Genomic DNA, 24,532 nt, shown 5'->3' on the forward strand with positions numbered 1-24,532 from the left:
GTTGTTTTTCAACCCGATCTCATACACGTCGGAAACAAAAAATAGAATTACCTGTTCAAAGCCTGGTCCAACTTTGTAAAATGATTGAATATTTTTTTTGTTTTTTCTAATCGCAGAAAAGTCCTTTCATTGCAACTAATAGCAGACTCATGCTTGCGGAATATTCCACAGTTAAGAAAGTCAAGGAATATATCCGTGTGCCATAATGAGTCCATTATTCTGAGACAAATGAAGGGAATCTTTGCCTACATAAACCTAACAATGGCTAATCTGACCGCTCAATTTTGCCTTTGAAGACACTCTTAATAAAGAGAAACACACACGTAGTTGGCAGAACTCGAACCTGCGTGGGAAGACCCCAACGGATTTCTGGTCCATTGCCTTTACCACTCAACCACTGTGCTCATCTGCCAGGGTTATAGCTTTAGGGGGTAATTTTTTTTTTATTTATATTTTTATTTTATTTCTCTTTCTTCAACTTCTGAAAATCCCTCGTAATTCCTGAGTCTATGGAGTGAAACTACAGTGGGCCCATCATGCTCTCATTTGTTACTTATTTCTTCATTTAAGTTTTCTTTTCTGGCTGAATTCTAAATTGAGACACAAAATTTCACCCGAGAACAAAGGGAGATAAGTAAGAAACACAGCTGGTACAGATTTTAGGGAAAATAACGACGGGCGACGTGTAGTGTTAGAAGTGCAGAGCCGATTGTTTGTCAGCTCTTCTTTACTTCTCCTATTCTTTAGCCTTTGCTGCCTCCAAAGAAGGCAGACACGCATGATTTACTGATACACGTTCTTATTAGATTTGTTTCACATCACATGTGAATTTCTGTCATTTTCCACCCAGAATCATTATTAAATTTAAACCTTCAGACCCTGGCAGTGCCTTTCACCCATGGCACAGCAACGAAAAGAAATAAATGAGCTTTGTGTTCCAACGGCCTTACAGTCTTCCTGTCCAAATTCAGACCAACAAGTGATTTTGATGCTTAACCTTTGAACAAGACAGGTGAAGGCTTAATACCTCGAATTTCCTAAAGGTTAAACTGCGTAGCCGACAGGATTCGAACCTGCACGGGGAAACCCCAATGGATTTCGAGTCCATCGCCTTAACCACTCGGCCACGACTACTGTGAGGACTTCCCTGCTAACGCGTCTGAATTCCTTCAGTTGTCGAATTGTCCTTTTTCATTTTGTCAATATGCGCTCTGAAGACATTTGGACTGGAGCAGGAGCGGTAATATTTCGGTCTTTTCCCGATCATCCTTAAGGAGGCAGAGGATTTGAAGCGGTTCGATTATCTGTGAGATTAGAACTTTTAACGGCTTGTCTTGGTTGCAAAGTCGACATGTGTTATCTACACAGCCAGACCCCGAGAAAGAATTCGAAGATAACTAAATAAGCCAAGCGATGGAATGGAAGCAACAGAAAGAACAAAACATGCTTGTTTTAATCGTGAAAGAGCAAGAGTAACTCCACAGATTGTCCTGCGATAAGTTACAGAAAGCTGTCTCTGTTATCGTGGTAAAAATACTTAAGTTTGTCTCAGCTTGCTGCGTTGAGGCTGCTTATAATTTATTTTATTAAGTTTAAAAATACAAATACTCTAAATTGATTGTCCGCATTTCCTTTAATGCCTGTCAAATTTGCCGTTGAAGTTCCAAAGGAATCCGTCTTAATTGTGAATTCTTTGTTTCCTAAAACCTCATCTTTCCTTTTACATTAGTTTGTTTGGTTTTTCTTTTATCCAAGATCTCTGACGATTAGCGAGTGATTGAGCGTTTTCTCATTCAACAGTTAATCAATACAAGGCAGCCTTTCAGACAGCATAAATGCTATTTTTCATCCCGCTCTGGTACACGTCTGACACAAAAAATAGAACTAACTGTTCAAAGCCTGCTCCAACTTTGTAAAACGATTGAATATTTTTTTTGTTTTTTCTAATCGCAGAAAAGTCCTTTCATTGCAACTAATAGCAGACACTTGCCTGCGGAATATTCCACAGTTAAGAAAGTCAAGGAATATATCCGTGTGCCAGAATGGGTCCATTATTCTGTGACAAATTATGGGAATCTTTGCCTACATAACGCTGACAATAGCTAATCCGAGTGGTAAATTTTGCCTTTGAAGACACTCTTAAAAATGAAAAACACACACGTAGTCGGCAGGATTCGAACCTGCGCGGGGAGACCCCAATGGATTTCTAGGCCATCGCCTTAACCACTCGGCCACGACTACAAATTTTAATTACCAGTGATATAGCTTTAGGAGGTAAATTTCCATTTTTTGTTTTTTTTTTTATTTTTCTCTTTTCTTTGACTTCTAAAAATTCCTCGTAATTATTGAGACTATGGAGTGAAACTACAGTGGCCCCATCATGCTTTCATTTGTTAATTATTTCTTCATTTAATTTTTCTTTTTTTGGCTGAATTCTAAGTTGAGACACAAAATTTCAACGGAGAACAAAGGGCGATAAGTAAAAAAAAGACAGCTGATACGGGTTTTAAGGAATATAACGACGGGTGACTTTTAGTCTCAGAAGTGTGGAACCGATTGTTTGTCAGGTCTTCTTTACTTCTGCTATTCTTTAGCCTTTGCTGCCTCCGAAGAAGGCAGACACGCATGATTTACTGATACCCGTTCTTATTAGATTTGTTTCACATCACATGTGAATTCTGTCATTTTCCTCCCAGAATCATTATTAAATTTAAACCTTCAGACCCTGGCAGTGCCTTTCACTCGTGGCACAGCAACGAAAAGAAATAAATGACCTTTGTGTTACAACGTCCTTACAGTCTTCCTGTCCAAATTCAGACCAACAAGTGATTTTGATGCTTAATCTTTGAACAAGACTGTTTTTTGAAATCATTATTATCAATATCAGTACAGTTATGGTGGTCACAGCTTTGGGGGTTTACAACGTATGGCGTTTGTACGGCAGCTGATCATTTTCTACACTGCAATCAAATGTTTTACTGCAGTCTGTGCTGAAAGGACACAACTTTGCATAAGCACGTTCATTATTTGTGTGGTGAATAGAAACTGGTAAGCTGTCAACAAACGTGTTCTTATGCCTCCCATTGATTGCAGTATCTACCACTGTCTTGTTATTTGAACTGTGAGCTATTGACAAGATCTGCAAATTGTATTTGCCAGTGTCAAGTGAAGGCTTATTACCCCAATGGATTTCAAGTCCATTGCCTTAACCACTCTGCCACAACTACTGAGGGGACAGACCTGCTAACGCGTCTGAATTCCTTCAATTTTCGAATTGCCCTTTTTTTGTTTGTCAATATGTGCTCTGAAGACATTTGGCCTGGAGCAGGAGTGGTAATATTTCAGTGTTTTCCCGATCATCCTTAAGGAGGCAGGGGATTTGAAGAGGCTTGAATCCGTTTGAATTGTGAGTTGTTTCCTAAAACCTCATCCTTCCTTTTACATTCACATAGTTTTTTTTTTTTTACCCAAGATCTCTGACGATTAGTGAGTGATTGAGTGTTTTTTCATTCAACAGTTAATCAATACAAGGCAGCCTTTCAGACAGCATAAATGTTATTTTTCAACCCGATCTCATACATGTTGGAAACAATTACCTGTTCAAAGCCTGGTCCAGGATTTGGTGAAATCTTATAATCTGAGCTATCACCGAGGCATAAAAATGGCCCCTGCCAAGGTCAATACTTCCAATTCTTGGAAAGTCTTTAAAACATTATACAAACTAACTAAGCCCAAAAGACCCACAAAATATAAATTCAAAGTTGGAGATACAGTGAGAGTGTCGAAATCCTGGAATCCTTTTACAAAGGGATATGAACAAACATTTTCAGATGAGGTATTTACAGTTTCTGAACTAGTACCCAGGGATCCGCCTGTCTACAAGCTCAAAGATTATGATGGTGAAGACATTATAGGATCCTTTTACGACACAGAGTTACAAAAGATTCAAGGTACAGACGTCTTCAGGATTGAAAAAATTTTGGCGAAAAAAATATCAATAGAAAAAAGCATATTTTGGTGAAATGGCTCGATTGGCCTGACCAGTTTAACAGTTGGGTCCCTGAAAGCTACGCGCAAGACGTTAAATACTGAGAATCAAAAATAGTATTTCATTAACTGTGTGATTACAATGGAGAGAAAAAGCTTTTACATTGTTCTTCCCAGCAATTCTTCCAGGGATGTTTTCCCTAATAATACTATCGCCAATTTTGCCATTAAATTAGCCACCCCAACTAAACTACAGGGCCTCTGGGAATTTGGACTGGCCGAAATTCAGTATCCACACACCTGGAACACCCGTTGTGACCTCGCGAGTAACCAGATTTTACACTATTCCTGCAGGCTATTACTCTAGCGTCGAGGAAGTTACATCCAAGATGAATCATGTTGCTACGAAAGAACCGAAATCCATCGAGGCCGGTTCAGCAGTCACTACGATACCGGAAAACACAATGAGATTCCGCTACAGCACTGGAATGAAGATTCTACGTCATAAACTCTGCGAAGGATGAAACTCTTCATGTCATGGGGCAGTTGGGGATGATTATAAGAGCTCATTCGGACATAACCATGGACATTGTGAATGAGGCTCCTTACCCCACGGATATCAGAGCAGGGTTTTATGCCTTGTACGTCTACAGCGACATTGTGTCTCACCAAATAGTCAGAGACAGCTACGTACCTCTCTTGACATGCCTACATATTGAGGATGAGGTGAACAAGATCACCACAATCACCTATGACAAGCCCCACTACGTTCCGGTTAGCAAGTTTGAGACTTTGACCATTGAAATAAAGATGGATCAGAACAAATTGGTTCCATTTCAGTGTGGCAAGGTCATAGTCAAGTTATATTTCAGCCCTGCTAAGCGGTGTATCCCCGACTAATACAGAGATGAGAACTTACCAGGACCCTAGCCCTTACATGTATTATTATGAATCCCAAGCTGGTAACAGACTCCCCAAGTTCTCTGGGGCTCCTGTGATGTACGGTTCTGGGATCGGCGGTATATTTCGCGGTCTGTTTAGAAGAGCTTTGCCTCTCTTGAAAAGAGGATTCAAAATTGTCAAACCACACATTAAATCAGCCTCTAAGAATATTGTCAAAAATGTGGTGGCGGCGTCCATGTCCGGAGCTATGACTCGAGGAAGCAAAGAAATCAAGAGGGCTCGGGGCTTATGGTGATGAGGAAAACTAAGCGAAACAGACCTCCCGGGTCACGCGCAGGACCGATCATCAAAAAGATGAGCCGTTCAGCTTTTACATCATTTTCTTCTCTCTGCCACAAGGATAAGTCCAGTGCCCGCAGAAAAAAGAAATCAAAAAACATTTTTTAACTCAAGATGTCTTTCGTTCATCGATTGTCTCAAGAGTGTGTGAAATCCGAAATGGACTTGTTTACGGTGCCCTATACTCAGACTAGCGTAGAAAAAAGCATCTACGTCGAGGTACCTCCTCTCTCAGCTCTATCTGAAGTCGCGCCACTAGAGTTTCTGATTACTGGGAATGGTGAAGACTACTTGGACCCGAATAACACGCTTCTACATGTCAGATGCAAAATCGTCAAGGCCGATGGAATTAATCCTGCACCTGTTGCCAAGGTAGCCTTTGTTAATTATTCAATAGCTGGTTTATTTTCACAGGTGGATGTGACCCTGGGAGATCGCTTAATATCACAGTTTCAGCCTTTACCCCTACAGGGCCATTTTCGAGGGACTGCTAAATTACAGCAATGAAACTCCCAACGAACATGAAAACACGGCCTTGGACGGTCCGATTGAGGGATTCAAAAAAAGAAACGGTTATACATCCCATGGTAAAACAGTAAAACTCCTCGGACATATTCATTCAAAATTAATTCTAAACGGTGTGGACGTCAGAATTAAAATGGAGCAGAGCAAAAATGAATTCTGTCTGATGTCCGGAGATGCCAAGCATTACAAAGTAAACATTTTGTCCGCCACTCTTTTTGTCAAGAAAGTTAAAGTTTCAGCAGCGGTGAAATTAGGGCACACCCAAGCTGTTACGTCTGCCAATGCCAAGTACCCCATGGAAAGAGTGAATATGAAAGTTCTCAGTATGCCGGCTGGGATACGAGTGTGCAATCAGGAGAACCTGTTCATGGGTCAGCTGCCCAAGTACGTGGTCATAGGCATAGTGGATAATGATGCCTTTTCATGGGATTACACCAGAAACCCCTTCAATTTCAAGCATAACAATGTGGAGTTCCTGGCCTTGTATTTGGACAGAGAGCAGATTGCTGCCAAGCCATTTCAGCCCAATTTTGCTAATGACAATACAACTCGAGAATATTACAATCTTGTGTTGTCCTCCAGAAAGCATTTGAAAGACCTGCCTCTAGCCATCAGCCGTACTGACTTCTCCCGGGATTACACCCTGTTCGCCTTTTGTTTGACACCTGATCAAGAATGCGGAGACCATTTGTCATTGATGAAAAACGGGAACATGAGATTTGAAGTCCACTTTCGGCAGCCCCTACCCCATATTGCGAATCTAATAGTCTACGTTGTCTTTGACAACATTATTGAAATAAACCAGAGAAGGAACATCCTTTATGATTACTAACAAAGCAAGAACACCCTGAAGATCAACGAACTCATGTCCTGTAACCCATACACAGAAAATTTGTTTTACGGAGTGTTGGCATGCGACGAACTGCCTGAAAAAATACTTACGGATCTCCCAGCCATGATCATCATCAATACTCACCGTCAAAATCAACCCGGAGAACACTGGTTGGCGATACATCTCAGAGAAAGCGGAACTCGAGAATTTTTTGATTCCTACGGCGCCCCACCAGACTTTATCTATTTTCCTGAGGAAATATACAGCTTTTTAAACAGAAATTGTAAAGAAATTATTCACCATACCTGACAGCTTCAAAGCTGGTTTTCCACCGTCTGCGGGCAACACTGTATTGTTTTCCTGCATCACAGAGGGAAAGGATGCTCTTATAAAGATGTCATGAACCTGTATTTTAATGAAGTCACCAAGAACAATTATATGGTTCAAAAATTTGTCAGCACCTTGTCTAAGAACACTTCTAGAGGTTTTCAGGATCACCCCTGTATGCAAAGTTCTATGACTTGTGATTAGCTTAATAAAGAATAGGCAGACTGTATAATCAAATGTAATATTTTATTAAACAAAAATATAAATACATTTCAATATGGAGTCCATTCATTCTTTTTGTGAGATCTGGTTTTCTTTCCAACAGGTATATTGGAAGCAGCGGCAGTGGCAGCGGCAGCGACCCCATCCGGGTCAGAAGGTTTGAAGATCTCCAGAAGTTCTCTCATGTCAGCGTTTGACATGGTGGATGCCGGAATGTTCAAATGGCCTTGACAAATTCATGTTGTGATGGGCGGTCAAGTTCCACATTAGATCGATCATATTCGTACCGGCTAATGGTTCTCTACGTAACATAAACTCTCCCAAGCCATTCCAGTAGGTTGGATTAGTGTTATGCGACATTTTCTGTAAAATAAGTTCGGTATATTTCTTTGATTTATCCAGTGCACTTTTCAAAATCTCATCGTACACCCGATCTTCTGGGGTACTAGGAGCCTCTTTGATCTCACTCAGTGGTTCCCCCTTGCTCTCTGCAAGCAGCAATAGTGTCAGAGTCAATTAGACGATAATTTTAATACCCATTAGCCTCTCAAATTTTTCAACATCTGAAAACGGCACTTTCTGATCCGGTGATAATCCGGTCCTCACGTGCAATTGACAGGCCTCTTGTTCACACAATTTCTGGTTGTTTCTGTACCTATCGTTTAATACAGCCAGCAAACCCTTGGCAAAACAGCACTGATCATCCAGGTTGAATGAGATCCATAGGTGCTTCTGTTTCTTTTGCCCGATTATATCGTTCAAAATGGTACATGCTTTACGCCTAGACCCCCCAGATGGGGCCCTAACAACCTGAATGATTAGCATCAGACTGGAATCGGCTAAAGTAGTAGCATGACTCTGGAGAAGTAATTCAATTTGGTTAAAAAAGTCCTCAACATAAAGTGTACCGGCGGTGATTAGGGAAAAAACACTGGGATTGAGAGAATCAGCATGTAACTCTAGCTGGACTAGATCCTTAGGATTCAAAGTGCTCGCAAAACTGTCTAATATTTGCTGAAGAGTCTCGTGTATATGATTAAAAACTTCAGCAAATGAATCAAGTTTGTAGGTCTCTGAAAAATTGGAACAGTGTCTAATCTCAATATTGTTAAATTTTGTACGCTCAGCTATAAACAATTATTTAATCTAGAGGTAGAGGGCTACGGTGAGCTTACTGACGACTCTGGAGAGGAAGGATTTGCCATATGCGCGGTAGATGGCTGTGGAGAGTTAGCGTTGACACTCAAGTTTGCCCCGGAGGGATTAGTCACTCCGGCTCCAGTCTGAGAATGTAAGATTGAATTATCCGAAGCTGTTAAGTCATCAACAGGTGAGTGTTGAAGACGGGCCTTACTTGTTGAAGGTTGTATTACTGGACCGTTCAATGTTGTCAAGTCGTCGACAGGTAAGTGCTGAAGTGGGGATCTACTTGTGCCTGAGATAGAAGGTTGTGGGGATTTTACAATCGTGTCTAGGGCACTAGGCTGTTGTGAAGGACCTGGATCTGAAGACGTTATGGCCTCAGAATAGGCTTTCCTCAATAGCTCCAGCAGAGCACTCAAGATGGCAATTTCATCAGAATTTAGAACCTGGAGCGAATTATTAATGATATCAAAATTTTCCACCGGTTGTGTAACTGGGGATGGTGTTTGAAAAATTTGAGGAGATCGCGAAGGTTTCAAGGATTTTAGGGGGCTTTATAGAATATTCAAGGTTATCAGACATCTCTTTTAATAGTCTCAGGTTTTCACTGGACGGTCTTTTCCTACCTTTAGCCCCTCCAGGATGTTCACGTTTGCTCTAGCTATCGGTATCGCTGCTGCTGCTGCTAGTGTTGCCGCTATACCTGTTTTCAGACATGACCTAAATGTAATCAAAGGTTGCAGTTATGAACACAGAATATAACAATTTGCAGTCAATGTTATTTTAATGAAAAAAGGAATATAAAACCTATCCTTTAATCTTGGGTCATACCAGTGTAAAAAGCATACATATGTATCAAATGTAACCTCATTTCGGGTCTGGAATTGTACACAGGAGACTCTGATTCTACAATTCGATCCAGTATATGGAAGCACGAGCGTAGCAGTGAGCGGAAGCACCGAGCAGAAGCACAGAGCAGCGGCGTCTCCCACAGGCACGTAACCCTTCGCAAACACCCGAGCAAGTTCATCGGAAGTAAAGCTGGCAGCTGACCAGAAGAAATAACCGGCAGTGAGAAACTTGAAGCCGACGGTCTCTGAAGCAGAAAGCACTTAAGTAAACTACAGAAAACGGAGAAGATGACATCACCACTAAACGTAAGTTCCATCTGCGCTCTGCCCGTTGAGGGCACGTTTATATGTTGTGTGTCCTGCAGCATGTACAGTTCAGGTTTTCCGGCCGACATTGTAGACAGCTTCACCTGCCAAAAGTGTTTAGTTAATTTAGAGTTGGTCGGGAAAATACACGAATTGGAGGACCGCGTTAGGAATCTGATAGCGATTAGGCAAACCGAAAATTGGATCGACTCGGTTTGTTTAGACAATTCGGCTACTTCTGATTCGGCTTCAGTCTCTCCTGGCCCCACTGTAGTCAGTGCACAGCCAAAGTCAGCAGCACCAATTCAGCCAAAGGGCGAGTGGGTAACAGTAAGACGGGGGTCTAAGAATCCAAAATGTAGTCCCCCGGCACCCAGGTCAACAATTCGGACCCAGAACAGATTCTCAGCACTCCGCAGCGCGCCTGTGGAAACTGAGAATAAGAAAGTGCTCATAATTGGCGATTCCATAGTGCGGAATGTTAGAATTCCAAACTATGTTAAACCAGCAGTTCATGTTAAGTGCCTCGCAGGGGCCAAGATTTCTGGCATAGAGGCCGCATTGGACCGTGTCGCCGACGCTGAAGTATCTACCTTATTGCTGCATGTCAGCACTAATGATATTTATTCACAGCAATCTGAGGTATTAAAGAGGAACTTCATCTCTCTTTGCATCAAAGCTAAAAGAAAATGTCGGAATTTAGTTGTATCTGGCCCCTTACCACGATTATATAGAGGGGATGTGATTTATAGCAGATTGCATTCCCTTCACTGCTGGCTAGAAACCTGGTGTGCAAACAAAAGCATAGCGTTTGTGAACAATTGGGATGATTTTTGGGAAAGGCCTGGATTTTTCAGAAGAGATGGTCTTCATCCTAACTGGAGGGGATCTTATGTATTATCCCAAAATATGGCAGCAAAACTGCCTGGTTGACTGATTAGAGCACCATCCAGGCCGCAGTCATGTGATCTTAAATCACAGGCTGTTGTTTATCCCACCTGTTACTTTCCTGAAGCTGTTACCCATAATCCTTGTCTTGGGGCATCCAGTAAATTTAGTCTTGATACAAACCTTAAATTAATTGATAACCAAAAAATAAGGTGTATAATTAGACCAAGGGATAAAACCAGACCCTCCACCAGGGGCATCTGTAATAGAAATTTACTACAAATTAAAACAAAAAGTATATCACCAATTCAGAAAGAAGCATACAGTTTTAAATGCTGCTTATTGAACATTCGCTCTCTTGGCACTAAAGCTGTTTTGGTAAATGATATTATATTAAGTACAAAATCTGATCTGTGTCTTCTCACCGAAACCTGGCTTAGTAAATGTGACACTGTACCCCTAGCTGAGGCGTCACCAGATGGATACTCGTTCCTTCATAAGTCTAGAGATTCAGGTCAAGGAGGGGGCCTTGGAATAATTCATTGTAACAAAATGCAAATCACTTCTAAAAATTTAGGCAACTTTACATCCTTTGAAGCATTCATTTTAAATATTAAAACAGATTCCAACACAATTATAGTGCTAGTCTATAGACCACCAGGGCCGTATTCATTGTTCATGTCTGAATTTAGCAACCTTTTATCTGACTTGGCTATAAATTATGATCACGTAGTACTGATGGGAGATTTTAATGTACACATTGATGTGGAAACTGACACTTTTAGCAAATGTTTTACTTATTTGTTAAATTCAGTAGGATTTTGTCAGAATGTCAAAGGTCCAACTCATAATCATAACCACACATTAGATTTAATTATAACTTACAAAGTTGAAATTCAAAATTTAATTATTACTCCATTAAATGAAGTTATTTCTGATCACTACTTAATTACATTTGATTTGGTCCTGCCCTTGCGAACACACTCCCAGATTAAAACAAAGACAGTGCGGCATCTAGATTGTAATTCTGCTTCAAAATTTATAGATACTTTCAGTAAGTCGAGTGTAATTGTGGAAAACCATTTAGATCAGTTAACATCAAATGTAAACACAGAAAACAATTTAGATGAGCTAACATCACATTATAATGTGACCTTGAGAGATGCTCTGGACACAGTGGCTCCCCTTAAAACAAAAGTGATCAAAGCACATAGAAACTCTCCCTGGTTTAATGAAAACACTCGAGCTCTTAGATTAGAGTGTCGAAAACTGGAACGCAGATGGAGAACAACAAAGCTACATGTCTTTCAAATTGCATGGACAGAGAGTGTTAATAAATATAAAAAAGCCCTCTTTAAAGCTCGGTCAGAATATTATTCTACATTAATAGATAGCAATAATAAAAATCCTCGGGCACTGTTTAGAACAGTGGCTAAATTAACAAATGGAAATTCAGATCAACAGTGCAAAATACCAACAGACATTAGCAGTACAGACTTTATTAACTTCTTCAATGAGAAAATTAAAAATATAAGATCCCAGATCTCTGCATCACAGTACAAACCAAATACTAGCTTAGCAGACCCTGTCTCACATTGCACTCAGCACTTTAGTAATTTTAATCCTGTAACTGAGCAGGAAGTCTTAAGTTTAATTTCTAAAATGAAGCCCACTACTTGTTCCCTAGATCCAGTGCCAACAAAACTAGTAAAAAGTGCAATGGATGTTCTTGCAGCGCCTATCCTAAACATTATCAATAGTTCATTATTGCATGGCACAGTACCAGATGCACTAAAAGTGTCAGTCATTAAACCATTACTTAAAAAGTCAGACCTTGACCCACATATACTAAATAATTATAGGCCTATTTCAAATTTACCGTTTCTCTCTAAAATACTAGAAAAAGTAGTCGCCAGTCAGCTTCAGACACACCTTATGCATTACAATTTATTTGAGAAATTCCAGATGACACCCAGTTATACCTTTCATTTAAATCAAATGAAGTTTCTCCAATGTTGTCTTTAATTAGTTGTGTTAGTGAATTAAAGGAGTGGATGAATAAGAACTACTTGTCTTTAAATACAGATAAAACAGAGATGTTAATTGTTGGAGGGAATGATGCTGATCACAATAATATTTTGTCATCATTTAACTCAATGGGAATCCCAGTCAATTTTACTGAATCAGCCCGCAATCTAGGAGTTATCTTTGACTCTAGCATGTCATTTAAAGCGCATATTACAAAGTTGTCCAAAACATGTTTCTTCCATCTTAAAAATGTTAGGAAATTAAGGCGCTTTTTAAATAAACAGGATTCTGAGAAATTAATTCATGCATTTATCTCTAGTAGGATTGACTACTGCAATGCGGTGTTCACTGGATGTTCAAACTGTTCTTTATACAGCCTCCAGTTAATCCAAAATGCGGCTGCGAGAATTATTACAAGAACAAGAAAATACGAACACATAACTCCAGTTCTTAAATCCTTACACTGGCTCCCGGTTAAGTTTAGGGCAGATTTCAAAATCCTTCTTTTAACATATAAATCATTAAATGGTCGAGGTCCGGCTTACTTGTCTGAACTTATCATGACTTACAAACCAGAGCGCACATTAAGATCTCAAGATGCCGGTCTGCTTATGATTCCAAGGATTAATAAAATAACAGTGGGGGGTCGAGCTTTTAGTTACAGGGCCCCTAAACTGTGGAGTGGTCTGCCTGCTACTATAAGAGATGCCCCTTCAGTCTCAGCTTTTAAATCCCGGCTGAAGACTCACTACTTCAGTTTAGCATATCCTGACTAGAGCTGCTGATTAACTGTACAGACTGCATCTCTGTTGTTAGTCATTAGCACTTAAACATAAGTAACATGACAGTTACAATTGTATACTAACCCTCACTTATTCTGTTTTTCTTCTCGGTACTCAAATGTGGCACTTGGTGCCACGGCCCACCTGCCAAGTTGTTTTGCCTGCCTAAGTAAAAGTCATCCCAGATGGAGGATCGCAGGAATCGTGGGAGAGAGGGGTCCTTTCATCGGATTGGCTGGCCCAGCACTGTTTCAGCTGTGGAATGGCCAAATGGGGGAGGCAGCTTGAAGGATGAGGTCTCCAGGACTCTATACAAATACAAATCTTATTATGGGATATATCATTTACTGTTAAATTCTACTCTGTACTTCTAAAATTTATATATATATATATATTTTTTATTTCTTACTATATTGAGAAATTGTTCTGTGTACTGTACTGTATTGTATTGTATTGACCCCCTTCTTTTGACACCCACTGCACGCCCAATCTACCTGGAAAGGGGTCTCTCTTTGAACTGCCTTTCCCCAAGGTTTCTTCCATTTTTCCCTACAAGGTTTTTTTTTTGGGAGTTTTTCCTTGTCTTCTTAGAGAGTCAAGGCTGGGGGTCTGTCTAGAGGCAGGGCCTGTTAAAGCCCATTGCGGCACTTCCTGTGTGATTTTGGGCTATACAAAAATAAACTGTATTGTATTGTATTGTATATGGTGAAGGTTGGCAGCCACCTGCAACCGCTTCAGTCTTTCTTGGCGTCTCCGCTCATTGTAATGACGAAGGGTATATCGGGGTGAATAATGAATTCACGGCAAAGGGATCAGCAGGAGGGCTGAACATCAGCTGTAATTAGAGGGCGTCGGTGATAGCTGAGGAAAATGCAGGAGACTTGAACGAAGACTGAGCTCAGAGGGTACAGGAGAATGCTGAAAGCTGCTTTCAAGAGGCTGCAGTGCTTGCACAGTCTGCGGGTTCTGCCAGTTTTGGTAGATTGACAGATTTTTGGAACCGTCCAGCACTTGCGTTAAAACACCCGGTGGACTGGGATCTGGAAATAAAGTTTGACATTCTCAGTTAAGGACACCTTTTCACAAAATCTGCCGTTATGTATTCAACCTATGTTTCTTCGATAAACTGAAACCTAAAATGACACTTACTGCGATTGGACAGATAAGAGGAAGCCCTTTGAGAAACTGTTTCAGATTGTAAAAGGTTGTCGTCTAGAAAACATAATGCATGCGCTCTTTCAAACAACATTTCCCCTTCCAGTGCACACAGCAGCTCAAACAAAATGATCTGATATTAGTTTCAAGGTAACCCTCTCACCACCAGGAAGCCTTATAATAGTTCTGCATCAATACATAATCAAATAAATGGCTTGCAACATCTATTTATATGATAGATAGATTTTCATTTTTAAAACAACCTTTATTAATGTATCATGACAAATTTTCCGTTATACATCCATCCTTATACACAAATATTCACACACACACTCACTCACACATTTCATGTGCTTAATTAATCCCTGCACATTTTAAGCCTTGTCATCCTCTTTCATGCCCGGTTCAGACAGATAGAAGCATGTAAACATAAAAATTCTATTTTTATGATAGCTAGACAGACTCTCGCACATTATATGCAATTTGAAACTATCTGAAACACTTAACACAGACGTTCACTTACGCTTTGCATTCAAGGTACTCTTTAACAAAACGCACGAGCGATCCCTACACCAAGATGGATAAAAACATTTTAAAAGCTAAAGACATAAATAAAAACAGACAGCCTTGTGGAGACAAAACTTTATTGATTGGATTACCCATTTTGTTAACAGAAAAAACTACTATTGCTTGCGTCAGTAATATGAATTTGTACATTAATCAATTGTACACATAGATAGATAGATAGATAGATAGATAGATAGATAGATAGACAGACAGACAGACAGACAGACAGACAGACAGACAGATAGATAGAATTAAATATAAAATGCTACAACTTATATTATACACACACAAGTGCGCTCACACACTTACACACTGAGAGAGATGGTACTGAGCATAATAATTAATCTATGATTGACATCATTTTGGATTTTAAACCCCCAGCCCCCTCTCGTTTTAAACAAATATAATTTTTTAAAAAGGGACTTACCTGTTTCTGAGTAATAGTTCGGAGAATCAACTTGGAAATATTGACCTAAGGATAAAATTTAAGGTTTCAGCCATACTTTTTTTAAAGCATTCTCATTTGAAGCATATACAGTAATAATCAATAATATGACGTACCATGATCTTGATTGCCGGGACTCTCAGGAGAATAGTCTGTATTAACAATATTTATATTTCATTTAGTCCTTTCCATAAAAAAATAGAAACATTATTCTAGTAAGATAATGAAGACGCACCATTTTGTCTTTCGACAAAATTCGGAGTCATCTTTCTGTATTAATGGCAAGAGGCATAATGGTTCGGTGTCCGGCTGAAAGCTTATTTATATATATAGAAAAGAGCAGGGCATTTTTGAAATGCGGACTTTAAAATAAGGACAGTGATTTCTTTTAGCAAATGTGTTGCCTTTGGCCCATTTTAAACGGACAACTGTGTAATGGATCGGTGTCCGCGCCAAAGGCTTATATCTAAACATATATACACTGAAAAGAACGGTATTTTTTAAAAGCCATCTTTGTAATAAGGAGAGCTCGTTAAGCAGTTGTGTGAACCTTGACCATCTTTAAGATTGGTTTACACTGACCACAGGAAGATACTGTATGACCTTATGTTAAAAGACCTATGTGTGAACCTGCTCTTGCATCAGCAAAATCTCGCGTCCGGAGAGGGGTCTCCATCTGTTTTTGAAGGAACTGAAAAAATGATCTCAGTTTTCATGGAGTCACAAAGAGTGTTTAAAACAGCTTTTTCTGCCACCAGAATGGCCGAGTGGTTAAGGCGTTGGACTTAAGATCCAATGGGCAAATGCCCGCGTGGGTTCGATTCCCGCTTCTGGTAGCTTGTTGTTCAAGTGTGTCTGGGTATATTTGTCACCTTTAGAAAGTTAAGCAAATTGCTTCCGCACTGTGGATCCTTACCTCAGCTGAAAATGCATGAATGTACTTGATTATTTAAAATGTTGGGTATTTGATAGAAAAGGGTTTGTTTTAGATAGATTTTAGACAATTACAAATTATAAAGCAAAGGATAGATTTTTTATACGTGATTTGAAAGGGAATTGCTTTATACTATTTACCCCTGTGTGATTTTTAAAAGGCTTATATCAAACTAGTTATGTTGTGCATTACACGCATTACCTAAAATCCTTTACCTTCTAAAGTTAAAAATCATAAAATGTGCTTTCTCTGCGAAGGATCCTGCAGCAGCGGGGGATAGGGGTGTGAGCATGCACACAAATGTGTGCGGGAGATCACGCGCAGGGCCTGTCTGGTGATGACCTGTCAGCTTTGAGGTATACAGGCATATGCCTGCTCGTACGCGCGCGGTGGTGCGCAGAGCCTGTCAGTTCCTATCTGAGAGATCGGGAAAGGCTGTTTAACTGCAGAGTCTGTCTGTGAGATGGTGAAGGCTTTTCATTTCAGAGCCACTCAGTTTGTGAGATGATAGAATCAGCTGCTAGAAGCTTGCCTTTCTGCAAGAAGAAATTCTTTGAGATGGGGAAAGGCTGATTTACTGCAGGACCTGTAAGCAGGCTAAAATAAAAAAAAATTTACAAATTATAAAGCAAAGGTTAGATAGATATTTTAATCTTGTAATAATTAAAATAACAGATACATGCAGGGGCATGATCCATACTATCAGGTAGACCTGGCGTGCTGGTTATGAACATTTCTGGACATACTGATCAGGCCTTGGGCTCATGGCAAAGTCATTCTTTTAACATAAAGGGCCTCAGAAAAAGCAGCAGGGAGGGGATTGCCAGCCAACAAACAGGTGTTGACAGACCAGGAGCAATGCAGAGGGAACAACCATCAAACTGCTCTTGACACAAAGCTGGGACAATCACATGGAGGGGGTGGGAGTCTGGGAGGGGATAGAAAGAGAACAGGTTGTATTCACCAATCAACCGACAGGGGGAGGGGTGCATCACTTAAACCCACCAATCAGAGGAAATGGTACGGGGCCATCAAATCATCAATCATCTTTGATTGACATTTTGACAGAAGGTCCCTCACATATTACCACTAATGAGCTTTGTGTTACAACGTCCTTACAGTCTTCCTGTCCAAATTCAGACCAACAAGTGATTTTGACGCTTAATCTTTGAACAAGAGTGTTTTTTAAATCATTATTATCAATATCAGTATAGTTATGGTGGTCACAGCTTTGGGGGTTTACAACGTATGGCGTTTGTACGGCAGCTGATCATTTTCTACACTGCAATCAAATGCTTTGCTGCAGTCTGTGCTGAAAGGACACTTAAATTTGCACAATCGCATTCATTATTTGTGCCGTGAATATAAACTGGAAAGCTGTCAACGGAACGTTTTCTTACGCCTCCCATTGATTGCAGTATCTACCACTGTTTTATTATTTGATCCGTGAGCTCCTGACAAGCTTTGCAAATTGTGTTTGGCAGTGTCAAGTGAAGGATTAATACCTCGAATTTCCTAAAGGTTAAACTGCGTAGCCGACAGGATTCGAACCTGTGCGGGGGATCCCCAATGGATTTCGAGTCCATCGCCTTAACCACTCGGCCACGACTACTGTGAGGACTTACCTGCTAACGCGTCTGAATTCCTTCAGTTGTCGAATTGTCCTTTTTCATTTTGTCAATATGCGCTCTGAAGACATTTGGACTGGAGCAGGAGCGGTAATATTTCGGTCTTTTCCCGATCATCCTTAAGGAGGCAGAGGATTTGAAGCGGTTCGATTATCTGTGAGATTAGAACTTTTAACGGCTTGTCTTGGTTGCAAAGTCGACATGTGTTATCTACACAGCCAGACCCCGAGTAATAATTCGAAGATAACTAAATAAGCCAAGCGATGGAAAGGAAGCAACAGAAAGAACAAAACATGCTTGTTTTAATCGTGAAAGAGCAAGAGTAACTCCCCAGATTGTCCTGCGATAAGTTACAGGAAGCTGTCTCTGTTATCGTGGTAAAAATACTTAAGTTTGTCTCAGCTTGCTGCTAAGTTGAGGCTGCTTATAATTTATTTTATTAAGTTTAAAAATACAAATACTCTAAATTGATTGTCCGCATTTCCTTTAATGCCTGTAAAATTTGCCGTTGAAGTTCCAAAGGAATCCGTCTTAATTGTGAATTCTTTGTTTCCTAAAACCTCATCTTTCCTTTTACATTGGTTTGTTTGGTTTTTCTTTTACCCAAGATCTCTGACGATTAGCGAGTGATTGAGCGTTTTCTCATTCAACAGTTAATCAATACAAGGCAGCCTTTCAGACAGCATAAATGCTATTTTTCATCCTGCTCTGGTACACGTCTGACAGAAAAAAATAGAATTAACTGTTCAAAGCCTGGTCCAACTTTGTAAAACGATTGAATATTTTTTTTGTTTTTTCTAATCGCAGAAAAGTCCTTTCATTGCAACTAATAGCAGACACTTGCCTGTGGAATATTCCACAGTTAAGAAAGTCAAGGAATATATCCGTGTGCCAGAACGGGTCCATTATTCTGTGACAAATTTTGGGAATCTTTGCCTACATAACGCTGACAATGGCTAATCCGAGTGCTAAATTTTGCCTTTGAAGACACTCTTAAAAATGAAAAACACACACGTAGTCGGCAGGATTCGAACCTGCGCGGGGAGACCCCAATGGATTTCTAGTCCATCGCCTTAACCACTCGGCCACGACTACAAATTTTAATTACCAGTGATATAGCTTTAGGAGGTAAATTTCCATTTTTTTTTTTTTTAATTTTTCTCTTTTCTTTGACTTCTAAAAATTCCTCGTAATTATTGAGACTATGGAGTGAAACTACAGTGGCCCCATCATGCTTTCATTTGTTAATTATTTCTTCATTTAATTTTTCTTTTTTGGCTGAATTATAAGTTGAGACACAAAATTTCACCCGAGAACAAAGGGCGATAAGTAAAAAAAAGACAGCTGATACGGGTTTTAAGGAATATAACGACGGGCGACTTTTAGTGTCAGAAGTGTGGAACCGATTGTTTGTCAGGTCTTCTTTACTTCTCCTATTCTTTAGCCTTTGCTGCCTCCGAAGAAGGCAGACACGCATGATTTACTGATACCCGTTCTTATTAGATTTGTTTCACATCACATGTGAATTCTGTCATTTTCCTCCCAGAATCATTATTAAATTTAAACCTTCAGACCCTGGCAGTGCCTTTCACCCGTGGCACAGCAACGAAAAGAAATAAATGAGCTTTGTGTTACAACGTCCTTACAGTCTTCCTGTCCAAATTCAGACCAACAAGTGATTTTGACGCTTAATCTTTGAACAAGAGTGTTTTTTAAATCATTATTATCAATATCAGTATAGTTATGGTGGTCACAGCTTTGGGGGTTTACAACGTATGGCGTTTGTACGGCAGCTGATCATTTTGTACACTGCAATCAAATGCTTTGCTGCAGTCTGTGCTGAAAGGACACTTAAATTTGCACAATCGCATTCATTATTTGTGCCGTGAATATAAACTGGAAAGCTGTCAACGGAACGTTTTCTTACGCCTCCCATTGATTGCAGTATCTACCACTGTTTTATTATTTGATCCGTGAGCTCCTGACAAGCTTTGCAAATTGTGTTTGGCAGTGTCAAGTGAAGGATTAATACCTCGAATTTCCTAAAGGTTAAACTGCGTAGCCGACAGGATTCGAACCTGTGCGGGGGATCCCCAATGGATTTCGAGTCCATCGCCTTAACCACTCGGCCACGACTACTGTGAGGACTTACCTGCTAACGCGTCTGAATTCCTTCAGTTGTCGAATTGTCCTTTTTCATTTTGTCAATATGCGCTCTGAAGACATTTGGACTGGAGCAGGAGCGGTAATATTTCGGTCTTTTCCCGATCATCCTTAAGGAGGCAGAGGATTTGAAGCGGTTCGATTATTTGTGAGATTAGAACTTTTAACGGCTTGTCTTGGTTGCAAAGTCGACATGTGTTATCTACACAGCCAGACCCCGAGTAATAATTCGAAGATAACTAAATAAGCCAAGCGATGGAAAGGAAGCAACAGAAAGAACAAAACATGCTTGTTTTAATCGTGAAAGAGCAAGAGTAACTCCCCAGATTGTCCTGCGATAAGTTACAGGAAGCTGTCTCTGTTATCGTGGTAAAAATACTTAAGTTTGTCTCAGCTTGCTGCTAAGTTGAGGCTGCTTATAATTTATTTTATTAAGTTTAAAAATACAAATACTCTAAATTGATTGTCCGCATTTCCTTTAATGCCTGTAAAATTTGCCGTTGAAGTTCCAAAGGAATCCGTCTTAATTGTGAATTCTTTGTTTCCTAAAACCTCATCTTTCCTTTTACATTGGTTTGTTTGGTTTTTCTTTTATCCAAGATCTCTGACGATTAGCGAGTGATTGAGCGTTTTCTCATTCAACAGTTAATCAATACAAGGCAGCCTTTCAGACAGCATAAATGCTATTCTTCATCCCGCTCTGGTACACGTCTGACACAAAAAATAGAATTAACTGTTCAAAGCCTGCTCCAACTTTGTAAAACGATTGAATATTTTTTTTGTTTTTTCTAATCGCAGAAAAGTCCTTTCATTGCAACTAATAGCAGACACTTGCCTGTGGAATATTCCACAGTTAAGAAAGTCAAGGAATATATCCGTGTGCCAGAACGGGTCCATTATTCTGTGACAAATTTTGGGAGTCTTTGCCTACATAACGCTGACAATGGCTAATCCGAGTGCTAAATTTTGCCTTTGAAGACACTCTTAAAAATGAAAAACACACACGTAGTCGGCAGGATTCGAACCTGCGCGGGGAGACCCCAATGGATTTCTAGTCCATCGCCTTAACCACTCGGCCACGACTACAAATTTTAATTACCAGTGATATAGCTTTAGGAGGTAAATTTCCATTTTTTTTTTTTTTAAATTTTTCTCTTTTCTTTGACTTCTAAAAATTCCTCGTAATTATTGAGACTATGGAGTGAAACTACAGTGGCCCCATCATGCTTTCATTTGTTAATTATTTCTTCATTTAATTTTTCTTTTTTGGCTGAATTATAAGTTGAGACACAAAATTTCACCCGAGAAGAAAGGGCGATAAGTAAAAAAAAGACAGCTGATACGGGTTTTAAGGAATATAACGACGGGCGACTTTTAGTGTCAGAAGTGTGGAACCGATTGTTTGTCAGGTCTTCTTTACTTCTCCTATTCTTTAGCCTTTGCTGCCTCGGAAGAAGGCAGACACGCATGATTTACTGATACCCGTTCTTATTAGATTTGTTTCACATCACATGTGAATTCTGTCATTTTCCTCCCAGAATCATTATTAAATTTAAACCTTCAGACCCTGGCAGTGCCTTTCACCCGTGGCACAGCAACGAAAAGAAATAAATGAGCTTTGTGTTACAACGTCCTTACAGTCTTCCTGTCCAAATTCAGACCAACAAGTGATTTTGACGCTTAATCTTTGAACAAGAGTGTTTTTTAAATCATTATTATCAATATCAGTATAGTTATGGTGGTCACAGCTTTGGGGGTTTACAACGTATGGCGTTTGTACGGCAGCTGATCATTTTCTACACTGCAATCAAATGCTTTGCTGCAGTCTGTGCTGAAAGGACACTTAAATTTGCACAATCGCATTCATTATTTGTGCCGTGAATATAAACTGGAAAGCTGTCAACGGAACGTTTTCTTCCGCCTCCCATTGATTGCAGTATCTACCACTGTTTTATTATTTGATCCGTGAGCTCCTGACAAGCTTTGCAAATTGTGTTTGGCAGTGTCAAGTGAAGGATTAAATCCTCGAATTTCCTAAAGGTTAAACTGCCTAGCCAACAGGATTCGAACCTGTGCTGGGGATCCCCAATGGATTTCGAGTCCATCGCCTTAACCACTCGGCCACGACTACTGTGAGGACTTACCTGCTAACGCGTCTGAATTCCTTCAGTTGTCGAATTGTCCTTTTTCATTTTGTCAATATGCGCTCTGAAGACATTTGGACTGGAGCAGGAGCGGTAATATTTCGGTCTTTTCCCGAACATCCTTAAGGAGGCAGAGGATTTGAAGCGGTTCGATTATCTGTGAGATTAGAACTTTTAACGGCTTGTCTTGGTTGCAAAGTCGACATGTGTTATCTACACAGCCAGACCCCGAGTAATAATTCGAAGATAACTAAATAAGCCAAGCGATGGAAAGGAAGCAACAGAAAGAACAAAACATGCTCGTTTTAATCGTGAAAGAGCAAGAGTAACTCCCCAGATTGTCCTGCGATAAGTTACAGGAAGCTGTCTCTGTTATCGTGGTAAAAATACTTAAGTTTGTCTCAGCTTGCTGCTAAGTTGAGGCTGCTTATAATTTATTTTATTAAGTTTAAAAATACAAATACTCTAAATTGATTGTCCGCATTTCCTTTAATGCCTGTAAAATTTGCCGTTGAAGTTCCAAAGGAATCCGTCTTAATTGTGAATTCTTTGTTTCCTAAAACCTCATCTTTCCTTTTACATTGGTTTGTTTGGTTTTTCTTTTATCCAAGATCTCTGACGATTAGCGAGTGATTGAGCGTTTTCTCATTCAACAGTTAATCAATACAAGGCAGCCTTTCAGACAGCATAAATGCTATTTTTCATCCCGCTCTGGTACACGTCTGACACAAAAAATAGAATTAACTGTTCAAAGCCTGCTCCAACTTTGTAAAACGATTGAATATTTTTTTTGTTTTTTCTAATCGCAGAAAAGTCCTTTCATTGCAACTAATAGCAGACACTTGCCTGTGGAATATTCCACAGTTAAGAAAGTCAAGGAATATATCCGTGTGCCAGAACGGGTCCATTATTCTGTGACAAATTTTGGGAGTCTTTGCCTACATAACGCTGACAATGGCTAATCCGAGTGCTAAATTTTGCCTTTGAAGACACTCTTAAAAATGAAAGACACACACGTAGTCGGCAGGATTCGAACCTGCGCGGGGAGACCCCAATGGATTTCTAGTCCATCGCCTTAACCACTCGGCCACGACTACAAATTTTAATTACCAGTGATATAGCTTTAGGAGGTAAATTTCCATTTTTTTTTTTTTTTAAATTTTTCTCTTTTCTTTGACTTCTAAAAATTCCTCGTAATTATTGAGACTATGGAGTGAAACTACAGTGGCCCCATCATGCTTTCATTTGTTAATTATTTCTTCATTTAATTTTTCTTTTTTGGCTGAATTATAAGTTGAGACACAAAATTTCACCCGAGAAGAAAGGGCGATAAGTAAAAAAAAGACAGCTGATACGGGTTTTAAGGAATATAACGACGGGCGACTTTTAGTGTCAGAAGTGTGGAACCGATGGTTTGTCAGGTCTTCTTTACTTCTCCTATTCTTTAGCCTTTGCTGCCTCGGAAGAAGGCAGACACGCATGATTTACTGATACCCGTTCTTATTAGATTTGTTTCACATCACATGTGAATTCTGTCATTTTCCTCCCAGAATCATTATTAAATTTAAACCTTCAGTCCCTGGCAGTGCCTTTCACCCGTGGCACAGCAACGAAAAGAAATAAATGAGCTTTGTGTTACAACGTCCTTACAGTCTTCCTGTCCAAATTCAGACCAACAAGTGATTTTGACGCTTAATCTTTGAACAAGAGTGTTTTTTAAATCATTATTATCAATATCAGTATAGTTATGGTGGTCACAGCTTTGGGGGTTTACAACGTATGGCGTTTGTACGGCAGCTGATCATTTTGTACACTGCAATCAAATGCTTTGCTGCAGTCTGTGCTGAAAGGACACTTAAATTTGCACAATCGCATTCATTATTTGTGCCGTGAATATAAACTGGAAAGCTGTCAACGGAACGTTTTCTTACGCCTCCCATTGATTGCAGTATCTACCACTGTTTTATTATTTGATCCGTGAGCTCCTGACAAGCTTTGCAAATTGTGTTTGGCAGTGTCAAGTGAAGGATTAATACCTCGAATTTCCTAAAGGTTAAACTGCGTAGCCGACAGGATTCGAACCTGTGCGGGGGATCCCCAATGGATTTCGAGTCCATCGCCTTAACCACTCGGCCACGACTACTGTGAGGACTTACCTGCTAACGCGTCTGAATTCCTTCAGTTGTCGAATTGTCCTTTTTCATTTTGTCAATATGCGCTCTGAAGACATTTGGACTGGAGCAGGAGCGGTAATATTTCGGTCTTTTCCCGATCATCCTTAAGGAGGCAGAGGATTTGAAGCGGTTCGATTATCTGTGAGATTAGAACTTTTAACGGCTTGTCTTGGTTGCAAAGTCGACATG

General features: G+C 39.9%; 10 non-coding genes across 10 annotated transcripts; 1 reads left to right on the plus strand and 9 right to left on the minus strand.

The window, feature by feature from the left end:
- Positions 1-1,052: 1,052 nt before the first annotated feature.
- trnas-cga (transfer RNA serine (anticodon CGA)) lies at positions 1,053-1,134 on the minus strand. The gene has a single exon. It is a non-coding gene; the product is annotated as a tRNA-Ser (tRNA).
- Positions 1,135-2,159: 1,025 nt separating this feature from the next.
- Positions 2,160-2,241, minus strand: trnas-aga (transfer RNA serine (anticodon AGA)). The gene has a single exon. It is a non-coding gene; the product is annotated as a tRNA-Ser (tRNA).
- A 13,812-nt stretch (positions 2,242-16,053) lies between these two features.
- On the plus strand, positions 16,054-16,136 carry trnal-uaa (transfer RNA leucine (anticodon UAA)). Its single transcript has one exon. It is a non-coding gene; the product is annotated as a tRNA-Leu (tRNA).
- Positions 16,137-17,764: 1,628 nt separating this feature from the next.
- On the minus strand, positions 17,765-17,846 carry trnas-cga (transfer RNA serine (anticodon CGA)). Its single transcript has one exon. It is a non-coding gene; the product is annotated as a tRNA-Ser (tRNA).
- A 1,029-nt stretch (positions 17,847-18,875) lies between these two features.
- trnas-aga (transfer RNA serine (anticodon AGA)) lies at positions 18,876-18,957 on the minus strand. Its single transcript has one exon. It is a non-coding gene; the product is annotated as a tRNA-Ser (tRNA).
- Positions 18,958-19,919: 962 nt separating this feature from the next.
- Positions 19,920-20,001, minus strand: trnas-cga (transfer RNA serine (anticodon CGA)). Its single transcript has one exon. It is a non-coding gene; the product is annotated as a tRNA-Ser (tRNA).
- Positions 20,002-21,029: 1,028 nt separating this feature from the next.
- On the minus strand, positions 21,030-21,111 carry trnas-aga (transfer RNA serine (anticodon AGA)). The gene has a single exon. It is a non-coding gene; the product is annotated as a tRNA-Ser (tRNA).
- A 961-nt stretch (positions 21,112-22,072) lies between these two features.
- trnas-cga (transfer RNA serine (anticodon CGA)) lies at positions 22,073-22,156 on the minus strand. The gene has a single exon. It is a non-coding gene; the product is annotated as a tRNA-Ser (tRNA).
- Positions 22,157-23,184: 1,028 nt separating this feature from the next.
- Positions 23,185-23,266, minus strand: trnas-aga (transfer RNA serine (anticodon AGA)). Its single transcript has one exon. It is a non-coding gene; the product is annotated as a tRNA-Ser (tRNA).
- A 964-nt stretch (positions 23,267-24,230) lies between these two features.
- On the minus strand, positions 24,231-24,312 carry trnas-cga (transfer RNA serine (anticodon CGA)). Its single transcript has one exon. It is a non-coding gene; the product is annotated as a tRNA-Ser (tRNA).
- Positions 24,313-24,532: the final 220 nt, after the last annotated feature.

This window comes from Erpetoichthys calabaricus, chromosome 5 (genome assembly GCF_900747795.2).
Source record: "Erpetoichthys calabaricus chromosome 5, fErpCal1.3, whole genome shotgun sequence".
In the NCBI taxonomy this organism is placed as follows: domain Eukaryota; kingdom Metazoa; phylum Chordata; class Cladistia; order Polypteriformes; family Polypteridae; genus Erpetoichthys; species Erpetoichthys calabaricus.